The 16,347-nt window shown below is 41.0% G+C and overlaps 1 protein-coding gene across 7 annotated transcripts in view; it reads right to left on the bottom strand.

Annotated features, from left to right (window-relative positions):
* The window catches only part of SLC66A2 (solute carrier family 66 member 2), a 73,976-nt gene that overhangs the window by 23,982 nt on the left and 33,647 nt on the right, over positions 1-16,347 (bottom strand). The window lies entirely within an intron of this gene.

Raw genomic sequence — 16,347 nt, 5'->3', positions numbered from 1 at the left:
AGCCTGTGCTTGTGACTGTGTTACCTTGAAACTTGATATCAACATGTGCTGGCAGCAGGCAGCATGTCTGAGAATAAGAAGGGAGGGGTGCACCGAAAAAGAGTCCAGCAAAAATGCCACTCCATCTTCTCCATTCCTCCAACATCTCTCTCTCTGGCCCATACCTTCATCACTTGCCCATTTCCTTCTTCATCCTCTACTCTTATCTCTCTTCTAGGAAGGGTTAATGTTCTGTAAAGTTTTCATTGTCCACAAAGGATAGAGGTTTGTATTGGGAATTTGGTGGGGAGGAGGAGGAGATGTATTTGTGAAGTTTTCATTTTCCTTGAGTGTTTCTTTTTTTCTTTTCCTTGTAGTTTAGTTAATAAATTCTCCTTTATTTCTAAGTGAGAGCCTGCTTTGCTTATTCCTGGTCACATCTCACAGTAGAAACCAGGGAGAGAGTATTTTCATGGGGGCACTGGCATTGTGCCAGCGTCAAACCATGACAAAAGATAACTTTTTAAAAGTAAGCATTTCAAAAATACCTTCCTATCAAACATGAAGGACTCTGGATACTGCTCTAGTGGAGCTGGCATAGGCAATGTTTCACAAAAACCTTCCAGTCCTAATAACAGGTCCCAAGCACCGCAGGGCAAGCATTCTTTCTCTTAGGTGATTATCTCTGCCTTCCAAGTGCCTCAATCCAAGCTGCTTAGAAGGTCACCTGAAGTCCACAGCTCTGTTCCCTGGTGCAGTGCAGCTGCCTGTGGGGAAGGGCAAGATGCCAGGGCACCTGCTACAGTTTTACTCAGACAGGTATAAGACTGAGGCAATATTTGCCCTGGAAAAAAGCCTCTCACAGACATCGCCACTTTCACTTCCAGGACAAAGCTTTGCTCTTGCCTTTGCCAGCACCAAGGAGTGCAGGTGTAGCACCCATTTCTGCATCCGTCACAATGAAATGCTCAGCCACAGAACGCAATATGCCCTGCTGAGGGAAGGAAAGAAGGAGCAAACCAACCATGGCATTTGCTTGGTACATTAACAGCGTATCATTGGGAAATACATAGCAGTCTTATTGATGAATAATAAAATACACAACCCCATAGCAATTGACTGTACAGCAATGTAACAACTTCATTCTTAACAAAGATGCTACAATAACTGTTTGTTAGCAGGTGCTGTCCCTGCCTTACTTTCATAAAAGCCTACTCATCTACTTCAGACCAACTGGACTCTCTGAACTACCAAGGTGAGGAACTACTGTTCTAACAGGGACATTACAACCAGCCCAAAGCCGTGCAACACACAGCACATCACTAGAAGATCTCCATGGCTGTCACTTCAGAAGTAGTTGAGAAAGCCACAGAAATAGTGCTACTGCTAACTCAAGCAAGGAAGACATCGACCTCCACTGACTAACACTAACAGAAAATTCAGTGAGATGAGAATATAGGCACTTGGCTGCCTCAGGATACATACACACACCAAGTAATAGTTTTATATTCTGCATCCCTTAATACCTTCGTATCAGTATCAGTCTGGCGCTCAGACACACTTTATTAGCTATTCTCTTTTTAGTGCTTGGCAAACCCTCACCTCAGGACGCCTCCTGAGTGCATCCAGCTGAACAATTTTAATTTGCCACCAAAGAGGAAGGCCCAGCTGGCCAGGAGCCATACCCAACCTGCAGCATTATCAGCCATTATCCAGGACTCAATAAAATGACCTGGGGCAAAACCACTGTCAATGTAAATGCTGACTTTCAGTATTTTAGGGTAGTGGCTCCTCAGCCTCAGAATTCAGGGACACAAGACTAAATAAAAGACCCAGTGCTGGCACAGCCCAAACCACGTGAGTCTTGTGCATTTCTGGAGCTTTCTGAAGGCTTTCCTTTTTGGAGATGAAGGGCCCATGGCCCTTCACTCCTTAAACCTTCCTACCAGCTGTCACATCTGCCCTGCATACACTGTGTTTTTCCTCCTGCGTTCTCCACATGCTCAAAGATTCTTTTCAAAATACTCATCCCTGGACACCAAATCCTCATTTCCCCAGTTCATTTTTATAACAGAAACCAAAGAACCAAAACTACATTGAAGGAACAGAAGTTTAGGAAGTTCATGAAACCAAAAAAGTCAACATTCCCACAGCTATCATGAGGCAAGCTACAAAATCCATGGATCCATGCAAACACTTGAGCATAGATGAGAAAAACCACTGTGTGAAACAGGATTTCAACTGAAGCAGGAGAACTAATTACTAGTACAGAGACCCTATTTTGCTCAAAACTATCATGATGCTAGATAATCTCCATTTCACTGTAGTAGTTTATAAGTTCTGGTTTCTGCTATAAATTTTCCTTGGTAATATAGTTAAGAAAGAAAGGAAGAAGGGAAGAGAAAACAAAAGAGATAAGAGCAATCATAACTTTGGTAATAGTTTTGCAGAAAAACATCTGAGTTATTGTAAAAACAACCCAATATATAATCACTAATTCCTCTACTTAACAGATGTATTCTCCAGATGCCGAAGTCTATTTTAGGACACTAAACCTCACCACACTGCATTACAAAAAAAAAAAAAAAAAAAAAAAAAAAAGTAGAGAATGAAACACCTGACTTTCCATAAGGGTTGTAGTTTCTTTAGCCCTTATTTAAACTGCTAAAATGTTTTGCCAAATTATTTCTTAACCAAGACTAAAGTTTACTTTCTTTGAAAAATGGTTTCAACAATTCAGACGGAAAAAAGTCACACACCCATCACTTCAAGGTCTGGAAAGAAACTGTGACTCATTTTTCCAAGTGGCTCCCTTCTCAAGGGTGTCCAAACACATTAGTTCTGCAATGAGAGAGATATTTTTTTAAAGAAAAAAAAGTTGATTCTGCTGAATACAGTGACAGGTATGTCCAAAAAAAAAATCTTAAATGCTTTTTAAAAAAGTAGTTTTTAAAACAGAATAAAATTCATGTGTGTGCACATCAGTCCTATTCCAAGAAGATAGGCAGAGAACACCAATCCCTGTCCCAGACCATGTCATCTGATATGTATAACTGAACAAAGTTATATGTATCATTGCAAACATTATTCATGTTTGAAGAAAAATATGAATAATAAATATCATATTGGGATCTTTGCTCCCCCCATCATCTCTTTTCCTTAGAATGACAAAACAAGAAATCCCCTGTACCGTCATTTATTTCTAGCAAGCATCGTTAAAACTGTCTAAGTGAAATGTGGATGCATATCTTTGTGCTCCCTGAAATGGGAAGGCACTGCCTGCACAGCTCACTGCATTCTGCCCAGTGAGAAATCCCTGACATGGGCTTGTAAGTACACTCAGCTGATGCAGTTCAAGCAGTAACTTCAGTCACTAACATCCTGTGTGGATCAGAATTAGCATTACTGTGGTGAAAGGTACTGTATTTTATTACCCATGGCTGAGCTCTTTAAACCACCTAGTGAATTGCATTTTAAGCCCATTAATCCATTGATAGATGAGAGATTTATGTTGGAAAATCCTATTAATGCTGGGGGAAGGAGCAGCTCAGTAAGTTTTTTGTGCACCGACTGGAGAGAACTCTACACAGCTTGAGGGTGAAGAAGGATGAGCTTAAAAGAACTCCTCTGGGAGGCACTTTGCATGTCAGAGATGAAAAATGCAAAGCAGGCGAGAGACAGCATTGTAAATAACAATGGTTATTACCAGTCGGGCCAAAATGCAAATAGTAAATTCAAGATTCCGGTGTGGGATAGATGCCAAGTGACACAAAGAAGAGTCCAGAGTATCAACTTTCAAGTGAGGATGACACAGAGGTCCTAACAGTTACATTATTTTTAGTCAAGAAATATTTTATACCAAGCCAGATACCATGCTAGTTCTTTTTGGGAAAGTGAAGCAAAGACTTTGACATCCTAGAAATTATTTACTGTAGCTCTCAATTTCTCTTACTAGTTGCAAATTATTTTGTGCCTTGACATAATTCTGTACGTATATCCTTGCGCTACATTTACTTACACTTGTCCTTAGACATTTCACCCAGCTCCTCCATTTCGTTCCTACTTTGGAAGTTGAGGAAAAGCTTACCACTTCCCCTGCCTGTCTTTGCAAGGTGGGAGAGTTTGCATTTGAGCCCTCTGTATAGCTTTGACAAGGAAATAAACTCTTTTCTTCTTAAGAAGGTTGCTGGTTTTACCCTCTCTCCCACTCCTTACTGAAGGCCATTACATCACAGCCACTCACCCAAACTGCCTCCCGCAACTAAACTCTTGACCTCTTGTATGAAAAGCACTGCTCACTAACTCCTAAGAGCACGCTGAGCAGTCTCCACCCCTGAGTGCCCTTCTAAACAGATGACTCAGTAGTTACTCCTCCTACCCCTTGGTACACAGCTAATTCTTATGTTTTGTGAGACTTTGGTGCTGTTCAAAGCATATCCAATTTCCATTATCTGGCTGTCAACCACCGTGCCAGCCCACCTGACCTGCTCCTGCCACACGATCAAAGGAGTCCAGCCCAAGCTGTCAGATGTCCAACGCCTCCCTCAACAACAACGCAATCGAAAACCTGGCTTACATGCTGTGAAACAGCCTGATAACAGCAATATATCCAACCTGGAACAGTTATGAAATGCAGCCAAGGCTAGGAATTATTTCAGATTATTATCCATGCTCTGTTTCCTGTAAAACGTACACACTTTGAAGATGCAGAATCCACAACCTGCAACACTCTGTGCTGCCTGCGGGTCTCAGCCACTGGGCTACAGTACAACACTCTCCCCTTCATTTGTTCTTCTGCTTGTCCCCAGAATTCACGGTCTCTGCTGTAAAAGAGGTTCAGCTCTGAGCTGCAAGCAAATATGCTGCTGCTACTCATCCCAGCCTGGCTACAACAGCAACTCTTTGGGCAGCTGGAAGATGTAGACTTATATCCCCAGGCTGACAAAAGAAACTATCTCAGACCTCTCACACTTCCATTGAGTGCTCTAAGCTATACACAGCTCCTGCACTCAGCAGTGGCATCTTAAAAATAAGTTTTGCCACATTCTCTAAAGAGGACTTGCAAGGCACCTGCCACAAGAGGTTGGGCCCAGGCAGTGGATTCTAAAAAGGAGACTTTTACACTTCCAGTTCTTCAGCTGCAGTAAATCCTCAGACATTTGCCTTAGGCATTATCTGCCTCCCTGCCAATCCTGATTTCAGCTGTCTCATCTAAAAACAGCAGCCGGATTGCAGAGCAGCATGCTGGCTAGCACTCCTTACCTTGCTTATTCTGAGCAGCTCCCAGACAGAACCTGGGTTTCTCTGATGCTCTGTTCTTAAATTCCTGAGTACCCCACAGGGCACCCTGGAAATAACTGGGGTGATAAGGGCAGTAAGACTACACATAACTGTTACTGCATGATCCAAAACTTTTTCTCCCTCTCATCATCCACATATCCAGCTAGGCACCCTTTCCTTCCAGAAAGAAGAAGGAAGAAAGGAAACAGCACTACAGACAGACAGTGAGAACTGATACATTTAGATTTTCTTTCCTCCTTTTTTAAGAACTGACAGAAATGTGCAAATGCTGTCTGAAGCCAGCATTTCCACACATTGGGACTGAGAAGGGACTTGCTATCTTTCACTCATGGTACAAAAGAGAAGAAAGGAAAGCTTAGCACAAAAAACTTTTGGCTCTAATCCAAACCACTGTCTTTTTGAAAGGACACTGTCTATAAACAGACAATGCTCTTCATCTCCATTCCTTCAGGTCCAAAACCTAGGAACTTCTCAAACTGAGTTACTTTTAGATATCTGCTCAGCCCTGTCAGCATCTCTCAAACATTCCCTTCTATTTGGTCCTCACACTGATCCTCACACCTAAACATCGCCACTGTTTCCTCTCTAGCCAATGCAAGATTGGAGCAAAACATTCCAGAGGGTCTTGAACCTTTTCTGAAAATACCACTCCAGCCTATACTAAACAAATTACTCCCTTCCAATGAAATCCATTTTTGTCATCCCTTGGCTCATTCAGTGCCTTCTCTTGGCCACATCTAGACTAATGTCAGTTCATTAAAGCCACTCCTCTTTGTACCTGACTCTCCCTAAAGGCCCAGCATGAGTCCTCTAGTGAACAAAAAGTAACCAGCAGATTTTCAAGTGAGAGGGGGAAAATGTCAAATCCCAATCACATAGAAAAAAGCTGAAAGCCTGACCCACACATACCTTGAAGATTCACACAAAGAACTTTTGTTTTTAAAAGCTCAGTGGAGCTTTCAGTACTTGATGGGGGAGAGAACACCTGAGATTAGTAGTTCAAGTGTTATGAAACCTCCTCTACATCAAAATTATCCCTATCTCCCCTCAGTCATCTTCTCTAGTTTGAAGGCAAGTACCTGCCTTACTTTTCTTAGCCTTATTTTAGGTAGCTTCACAATCTTCTAAAATCTTCTATGCTGAGTCTCTGTTTTGTCACATCAGGTTCATGGTTTTTCTCTCCTATCAGGATTATTACCCACTCCTCTTCCTCCTTCTCAAAAACACTACACATAAGTGGGCTGACATTTTTTCAGCACTATCCTGCCCATCCAGGGCTTCTCACTCATATTCCACACTGTCCCCCAGCACACACCTACAAGCATCTGTAACTGCTCTATCCTTCCCCTTTGGGTTCTGCAGGGCCCACTCTACCTCTTCACCAAAGGTAATTAGCAATTGCCGCTAAGAAAAACATGTGAGTTACAACTACTTCAAAAAAATCTGACACAAATGCACTAGTATATATGAAAAAGTCAAACAATACACACTCTATTTCTTAATACCTTGCCTTTCCTATTAATGTGCTATTTCCCTGACTTTACAACCTTCAGTTTAAGGGAACCTTTGAATACCAGTTAGCACAGTGGTCCTCACTAGAGATGATTAGCGATAACACCTATCTTGACTATTTTGTGACCCTTAAAGAGCAGCAATTTAAAAGTTACAATTTATTCTGAAAGTTTTACCACTGCTGCTAACAACACAAATGACAATAGGAATGAAAAGCTAAATCAAAATATCCATACTCTGGGCACCTTCTGTGCAGCTGACAGCCTTTGCTGTGCTATCTGCAGTATAATTTGCTTTGCACACAGCTTCAGTTTATGGGAGTCTCACAGTGAAGAAGAAAAAAAACTGTGGAGAAAAATGCAGTTATATAAACCCACAAAATTAGGTTGACCTTTACCTCATCTTTGAGAATTTCCACTGTCTTACAAAAGGATGCAGAATTGTTTACATTAGTTGTGCTGCACTGATACCAGCCCTGTCAACATTTTAATTTGTGTGTTTAAACCTAAATGTCTGCATACATGTACATGCCTCTTCCTCACAGCACTGCTGATATATAAGCATGAAAAAGAAAGCAAAATTATAAAAGCAAGCTGGGGAGAACAAAGATTTTTGTTCTGATACAGAGGAAGTTTTAGCAAGTATGGTATCTGAAGAAGGTTCCAACTATTGAGCTTGGAAATTGCTGGTGAATGCCAGCTGAGCTGGGAGATCCTCATGGAGCAGTACAGCTCAGCTCAGCCATCTCTGAACATCACTGGAGAATGAGTGTAACCAACCTGGGGGCAGACAGAAGCAAACTCCTACCCCAATCCCTCCAACAAACAAACGTGCAGAAGAGTACTCCAGACTTCTCTTCCAAAGCAAGGACATTTCTTGGGTTTCTTCAGATGGAAGATGCTTTTGAGGCAATCTTGCAGCAGGTACACATGCGACTCTCCCACCACTGTACCTTGTGCAACATACGCTATCCAAATTCTTTGCTTTCCAAGTCCAGCTGAGAGAAAGCATTGGGTCTCTACTCCTAGAGTGCTAGCAGGCCAGTAAGATCAGGAGAAGAATACAAGACAACAACCACCACCACACACATGCCAATATTGCTACAAGAGCAGTGCACTTAAGGCTACGTATATCTAAATCAAGGTACTTACAGCACTATATTCCCCCTGTAAAGACTTGCTTCCTCAGTGGCATCACTACTGCAACTCCCTACTGTGTTACTGCTACACTTGCCTGTTCAGTATAGAAGTCTCTCCTTTCTATTCCAATGCACTGAGTGTTCTTCCTAGTCACTGCATTCATGAGATAGTCTCAACAGCAGGCACAAGTGGCAATTATGACCAATGAAGAAAAACAGCCTAATAACTAGGCAGATCATGGGGCTTGGAAAGCCACTGGAATAAGACGGCTGTGGCCCAAAGGATTCAGTGCTACAGAAATAAGGTCTGTATCTGAAAGGTGGTGTGAAAGCAGCATGAATGGCTCTAGAAGCCATGTGACTCAGAAGGAGCACGGACCCCAGGAGGAAATCCTCCTCTAAAGTTTCAGCAGAGGCAGTGAAATGGAAAGCCCAGGGAATGCCACAGCAGAGTTCTGATCACTCTGGGCAGCCGCTGCCTTCACTACAAATACTCCTAATTCTGCTCACCTCCTACACCAGGAGCATCAAAAACCCCAGAGCAAGTCAAACTAAAGAAGTGCCCCAACCCTTCACCCTCAAGGCAGAGCTGCGAAGTCAGGTCCCTGCTCCCAACCGAGCCAGCAATGGAGGCGGCAGATAAGAGATAAGCTCACTGTTCTTTGGGCCAGATACGCCTTTCTATGCTAACTATAGAAAGAGACTTCTTTTTCTGACTGCAAGATAAGCAGGGATGATGAGAATGTCACAGCAAGAAGAACATGTAGTACTAAGTTTCTATTTCTACAATAATTTTAACAATATTTTACACTATCATCTGCATAGTTTATTGAAGTTATCACCCACAGCCCTAGCAGGCAATATACAAAGGCCTCCAAAAAAGACTAAAATGCAGTAAGTTAAGCATTGCAGAGCAGGCAGCCTTGATTCTAAAATTCGTGTAGTTGGGAGCTATAAACTCTATATGAAAACATTTTAATTTATTTTTAATACTACTGAAACTTACTCTTTGCAGCTTAAGTCTCAGAAGATATCAAGACTACTGTAATATTAGAAACAATATGCCCTTTCTCATTTAAAGACTGTAATTAAAGAAATGAATGAAAGTTCTTCTAAACATTACAAAACCAAGCTGTGCATTAGACCAGATTCAGTTTGATTCAGATTCCACTGTGCCAGAGATTACAATGCCAGGTTGCATGTATACTGCAGCAAGTTATCCCAGAAACTCTGGAAGTAACTAACTGCCAGGTAAGACTTTACCACCTTTTGAACTGCAGATCTCTGAGAAAAAAGCTGATAAGTGATCCCTCTTTTTCAGCCTTGTCTGAGCTTGACTTGCCTGAGACCCAACCTCCTCTGTTGTGAAGACACCACAAAAAGAAGTCATTTGTGATTTTTTTTTTCAGACACCGAAGTCAGACGGTTACACATTCATAAATGCATGTGTAAGTATGTTCACAACACAAAGCTAAACACTCTTCATGAGAATACAAACTCATCTCCTTATTTAGGATTTTTGGGGGCAAGTTTAATCCTTGTTTCCTAGGTAACTCACCACCAGCCAAAACAAATTCTAGCCCCCAAAATGGCCCTAGTAATTTGGTGTCTAAACAGAAGAATGCCCTGTGCCGCTGCCTCATTTGCTAAAACAATGTGACCTGCTAAACATCTCTTGGCCGTTACCTCAGTTAACCTCAGAATTACCCATTCTAGTATTGATAGTTGAATACTTTAAAGTTATCACAGGCATGGAGGAAATTGTAGGAAGCTTTCACCTCTTTTTTTCACTTGCCTCTCTCCTCTGCCCAGTCCTTGCTACACATATGAAAATGTCAGGCAAGTTTTCTTTAATTATCCAAACAGCATTACAAAGATGCTAATATTTAAAAATGATGGCACAGACTACTCCATTTCATAGAGCTTCCTTCCAAATATCTATAGTTAGTAATAATAATAGGGTAGGCTGGTGAAAAAGAATACCGTACTAAAAAAACCCTGTATTTCTCAAGTTTTGTTCTATGTTGGAATAAAAAGAAAGAGTTTGGGAAATCTGAGGGAGGATAAAGAAAGAGGCAAACATACAGATGAGATCTGAGAAACCAGTTTAAACTTTTAATGTCTCTGATTTGAATTAAGGACCTTCCATTAAAGTTTTTTCCATGTCCTATGGCAGCAGGTCATGAAGCTATTACCCATGCAGGTCTGGAAGCATCTCCTACATTCTGACCAATTTTGACCAAATTCATTAAAATAATTTATGTATCTGTGTTTGTGAAGACGTGACCATTCACTGGTGACAACCTTTATCCCCAACAATCAATTCATGAATTTCAGGCCAGCAGTAGCAAAAAAATTTCAACTTATAACTTCTCATTTACTACAATAAACATCATTTAAGTGAAAAGGTGACTATGGAAATTCATCTGCTATTAAAAATATATAAATATAGGTAGATAAAGTTGGCAGTAATTCCAATCTCCATGTAACTTTTTAGGGAAAAGGGAATAAAAGGATTTCTGGTAGCAGGTTTTCCAGAACCTCCATGCCTTCCGTGTTCCCTCACAACCACTAAACTAAAGCTCATCCTGGTTACAAGTCTGCACAAATCTAAATTACTGCATAAGGGCACTGAACAGCAGGAATTTCCACTGCACTAGCAGGAAGAATTTACAGGACAGGAGACCAGTAGAGAGTTTCACTTGAGTGCCTGCAGGCTGCGTTACTGATTACAGCACTTGTAACTGGAGGAGCCAAGGGAGACAGAGCTTACCTGAAACACAATTTCCCCTTCAACTTCCCAGCTGTTTAGTTTGACCAGAGATAAATCCCTGTTTTGACAAGAGCAGCGTTTTTTTATTTAAGGTGCACTTCCAAACACCTTTTTATGTAAGGTGCATTTTCTGAACACCTTGTGCCTGCAGTTCAATGCTCCAAAGCTAAAAATCCTTCAAGACATAGATCAAATGGTAGTTGATTTAAGTAAGTGGCTCTGTAATAAAGAGTTTGGTGGCAACATAGGTGTGCATTCATAAATTGTTCCCATTTCCCAGCAGAAGTTCAAGCTCTTCTTATCCCCCTCAATCTCTAACAGTTCAGTTTAGTTCTCTGAAGCATTTCCCACTGAAGCCACGAAATGTGTGCTTTTTACTTCATTTTTTTAAGATTTTACACACAGAAGAAAAGAACAAGCCTGCATTTAAGCTCTTATTTGGCTCAAAACATAATCCCACAAACTGTTCTGTCAGTACAAGTGAGGGGGCAAGAAGGAGTGGGGGAAAAAAGACGATCAAGAATATCTTCAGCATTGCTGCTAAGCATCCTGGCACCCAGCCACTGCTAGAGTCAAAAGACTTTGGCTATTATGCCCTTTTACAAATATTTTTACTTTTTAAAAGGACGACAAAAGACCTTCAAACCAAAGCAGGCAGAAGAGAGTGCACTGGAAGTGTTCACCAGAGAGATGACTTTGCCACCGCAGGGCACCATCTTTTTATCCCTGGCCAAGTGATTCTGGGATTTGCCCTCCACTGCTGCTGTCCCTTTCACATTGTGTACTCAGGAGTGCCAGGGACGTGGAGAATGATGACAGATGAACCATAAACAATGAGCTACAAACAACAATCCTATCCACAAAATTCTCATTACATTTCTGAGTTCTGCTGTGAAGAAATAGTGAATTTCTTTCAGGACTGATCAGTTCTTTAACATCTACTGTACACAAAAATTAAATGAGGTACTTGTGTACAAGACTATTTTAAGCCATTTCCATATTAAGTTTGCTCTATTCCCTAAGTGCAGTTACTTGTTCTACTACAACCTACTCTCAACAGGGCATGAGGAAAGGCATCAGGGAATAAATAGTGTCTCTGAAGACACAGTAAAAATCTAATGCAAAAGAAATTTTCTTAAAATAACTGCTCCTGATTTTTACATACCAAGGGGTACAAAGACAAGAAAGGGCAGCAGTGGAAAACACTGACATAAGCAAGGAGTCACTGCGAGTTTGCCATGGTATAAACGGACAAAAAAAAATGGGGGTGACAGGAAGCAGAGAATGTCAAGACCAGCAACTGTTTTTTTTCAAAGGCTACACAAACTTGAGGTAAGATGGGGAAAAAAATTTACCTCCAAACAACTGCAGTTTGTGACACTTCCAAAGCAACCTACTAAAAAGCCACTTTAAGAAAGGAGAGGATGGCATAATTTTTATTATCATAGAGATAAATGTCAGGTTTTAAAGCTTAGCTACGCACACATGCACACACAAAAAACACAGCAAACTTGCAAGGGCTACTGAAGTGTGTGTAACACCAAAGCAGTCCATGTACTTTAGAAACAGCAGCACTGGTTCTGATTTTGATGGGAAAAAATCCTGACACTCATACCTTACACAAAGAAACAGAGATGTTCTGAATATTTTAAATGTTCCATCTCCCAAATTCTCTTCAGACTTCTGAGTTGCAATGGGTAATAGTAAAAAAGACAGCTTTAAGCAGCTTTTAAAAATAAAAAATGTTTCCATGAAATACTTAGGATCTGTTTTCCTTTCACAGATTTCTATTTCTCCATGGAATCGGTCAGGATGAACAAGACCCCTTTTTGTAAACGTACAATGCAAGTAAAAATAAATCTGTCAGAACTGAATTCTGGGATTTGGAATCTTTCCCCCACCCATGGGAGGGGACATAGGATCCTGATGCAGAGATGTAATGCATACTGATCACAGAGCAGAGCAAAGAGAAAGTAGGGCACATAATAAATGCATCTGAAAGGAGATCCTCAGGAATAATGGTGGTATAGTTGCTCCCTCCTACAGTTGCCTCAGTTGTTTCCTTCCCACATGGAGGGAAATATGCTGTTTACCAGTAATCCAAGTGTTAGGAGCGAGGCTGTCCACACCCTGCCCCTCACCATGAATTCACAATTCTCTAAAAAAACCACCTCTTCTGCTGCTGATTTGAGACCATACAGGAAGCAGCTTCTCACAAAGAGCTAAGTTACATCCTTTCCTCCCAACCTCACTCAGTGTTATGTCACCTCCTCCTATAGACAGAGATTGCACACCATTCTCTTAGTTATAGCATTCTGAAGCTAAAAACATTTGCTCTGAAGCACAAAACAAAATCAAATTTTGAAATGTGATTACGCACCCTTCTGATGAGGTCTATATTTGCCAGCCTATTAACCTCACTTAAATCACTACGAGCTTTAGTGAGTCAAATACTGCATCTGGCACTGGAGCCAGAGCTTAGAAGGCTTCATCTGCTTCTGCAAGAACAATTTTTATACTTTTTCAGTTTTGCTTAGTAAAAAATCTCATTTATTCTCACAACAAGAAACTGATTGGAGCTAACACCTGCTTTGTTCTTGGGTCTTTGAATAGCAACTGAGAGTATAAAAGAATAAGAAAAAAAGAGTAAATTAATTTTACTAAAAATCTACCTGAAAATAATATCCACTTCATTTGTTTTTTAAAAAGAAGCATTTCCAAAAAATGAACCTTCAGAACAAACACTGCAGTTCATTTACCTTTTTATAATTTAAATTAAGTCATTTTGCACTTCTATTTTAAATCAATTTTCAACCCAAGGAGCTTGCTATAAGTTACAAGTAAAAGTAATGCAATATTTGACCATTTAATTAATTTTTCTGATGGTAAGAAATGTAATTTAAATAGATCATTACTAAAATATAGTTATTCTATTTACACATATCGCCACATGAACCAAACTTTCTTTAGTAAATACACAAAATAATTTATTTTATTACCATATTTCTTGCTTGGTAATTCAAATTATTATTTGCAAAGGTAGCTCCAACACTAACCTTTCTTTGCACTAAGAGAAAAATCATACTTTCCTCATCAGCTTTAATGAAGCAGAGTGGTTGGAAGTGAAAAGGAGATGGTTTGGGCCTTGAAACAGGAACAACAGTTGGTGGGACACGACTCTGAAGTGAATTCGGGAACTGCTGTGACCTACAAAGTAATCCTTCCACCTTAATTCTACCTGTTCCTTGACACAATGTCCTGTACAACTCCCCAGCAGTCCTGGCTGCCATCTGGAATGTGGCTATAAGCCAGCACTGCTCTACACTGTGCTATCACACCTCTAAATGTCTAAATAATTTGCCCCAATATCTAATGCAACCTGAAATAATCTATATCAGGTGCATGCAGCAGTAAAAAGTATCAAGCTGGAAGGCAGGGCAAAGATGATGTACTGCCTGTTCCAGAAAGTTGACTGTCACATCTCAGTGCAGATAAGCATAGTTGACACATAGGCCAAATCTGCTCCACTGCAGCACTCCCATCAAAAAGCTTCACACTTACTGCCAAGGTCTGCACCACTTCCCATAACAATGCCCACCTCCCCAACACACAGGAACAGAACCAACAAATGATTTGTAAACAAGTTTCTTCTCTTCAGCATTCCACTCTTTGGGCATCTGTCAAATGCCAGACAGCAGAAGTGACAACTTGGCATCCACACCAGAAGGGTGTTTGGTTTGGTGTTTGCTCTTCAACACACCTTGGTTCATAAAAAATTATTCCAAATATAAAACTATGAACTTACTATCACAAAAGAAAATCAGTAAGTAAAACTTCACGAGGCAGGCAGCTTTCCCTGACAAAGGGCTGATCTCAGCACCACAGAAGGTAGCATTCATCTCATCAGACTTGAGATCTCGAGTCCAATCCTCAGATTCAGGCCCTTTGCAATTCATGGGGAGAGACTGGCCTGCCTTCAGCTTCTGCAGGCCACTCAGCAAGTCACAGATACCTTTTTCTGTTATGGAAAACACTGAGATTTCAGGTGTTTCTCCAGCCCAAGTCAGGAAAAAATCACACTAACATTAAAAGATGGGAAACCAGCAGTACCTAAACAGCCTAAAAGGTTAGGATGCAGGCTTCAGGCTCCCATTGAGGGTTTTCTCTCCCCTGTCTGCAGCCTGGCTTACCAAGAAACCACCACAGCCACTTTGTTCACTAATAAACTCAAGAGTTATCCGTGCAAGCAGGAACCTCCACCTCAGTCTCTTGCATCCCATGCAAGTGCCATGATACTGCTTTGCAGCCTGCATAACTGGAGTGCTCAGCTCCAGCCTTCACAGGTCTAAAAACATTCAGGGGCAGAGACAGACACAAACTAAATGGGCCATGAGGGCTAAACAGAGCCAACTGCATGCACCTTCTTGTGGTGGCAATCGGGGATCAAGAACACACAGGACAGCAGGAGCACACAAGCCCCCTGCTCTAATTCATCCTTTCTCAGCATTCACATGGAGCACAGAGTACTTAGGTTCTACTGCTTCATTTTCCTGCTTCAGAGATAGGACACAAAGTAGGATTTCCAAAGTCATCTCCTAAAAGCAAACAGAAAAGGGAGAGTGTCTAAGATCTCTCTTCTCTCTCACTTGAAATGTCCTCCTAGAGTTTGAAAATCCTTTTCCAATGAACATTTGGTGCATCACTGCTTGCAAAGTGGGAATGTGCAGCAGAGAGAAAATGGGAATCTTTTCAGAAAATAAAATTATCACAAATTATTTTCAGTCCAGGATGGTCAGTGTACTGCATTACAGACGAAAAGCATGACATCTGTGCCACAATAGAAAAGGGTTTATTTTGATTTCTGTTAATACAGCAATGAAAATGGCAAAGCACTGATGTTTCAGTGATAAGTGCCTTTCAATCTCCAGCATCAGGAAATGCCTTGTTAAAATGGCATTATTTATAAGAGCTTCAGAAACATTGATTTATTTATATTCCCTATTTCTAGCTTACTAGAAACTAGTAACTTCATATTCTCAGTGATTTTTAAATAATTAAATATAGCTAACTAAATATATAGGACATAAAATGAAGTGAAAAAATCCATCAGGCTGTGTACAACGATCACCCTGTACCTTTAGCATTACCTCCACAGACAGTTCATAGAGCACATTATGGCAGCTTAGATATCCAATGTCACACCTGCCCCATGCAGCATTTTAACAGGAACCAATTGGGCGCTGCCACTCTGCCCAGCACTTCAGTCACCTCATTGTCCATCCCTCCCACTGCATAGAGCAGCGGGTACGGTCATCTCAGAGGCTCATTTCCAACAGAAGGCCCTAACATATCAAATGAGCTTTCCCGAGTGATACCATCTGCCTTTCCAAGGGAGTATGGTTAGAGAGTCAGCAGCAGAAAGAGAGTGCAAGCTATGCCTCACCCCCTGTACATGACAGAACTTTAATACTGGCAGATGCTGACTCTGATGACAGGCTCATTTGTTGAATTGTTGATTCCATACCACTTACCTAAATGCAAAGATAGGGTTCTTTAAAAACTCATGAAATCTACAAAATCTGGATGTTCTAGTGTCCTGGGGTGACGTTATGATGCTTGTATATCCCCATTCATCTGTTCTGTG

Source organism: Zonotrichia albicollis, chromosome 1 (genome assembly GCF_047830755.1).
Source record: "Zonotrichia albicollis isolate bZonAlb1 chromosome 1, bZonAlb1.hap1, whole genome shotgun sequence".
Taxonomy (NCBI): domain Eukaryota; kingdom Metazoa; phylum Chordata; class Aves; order Passeriformes; family Passerellidae; genus Zonotrichia; species Zonotrichia albicollis.
The sequence above is the reverse complement of the archived record's forward strand: the minus strand, read 5'-3'. Positions and strand labels throughout refer to the sequence as shown.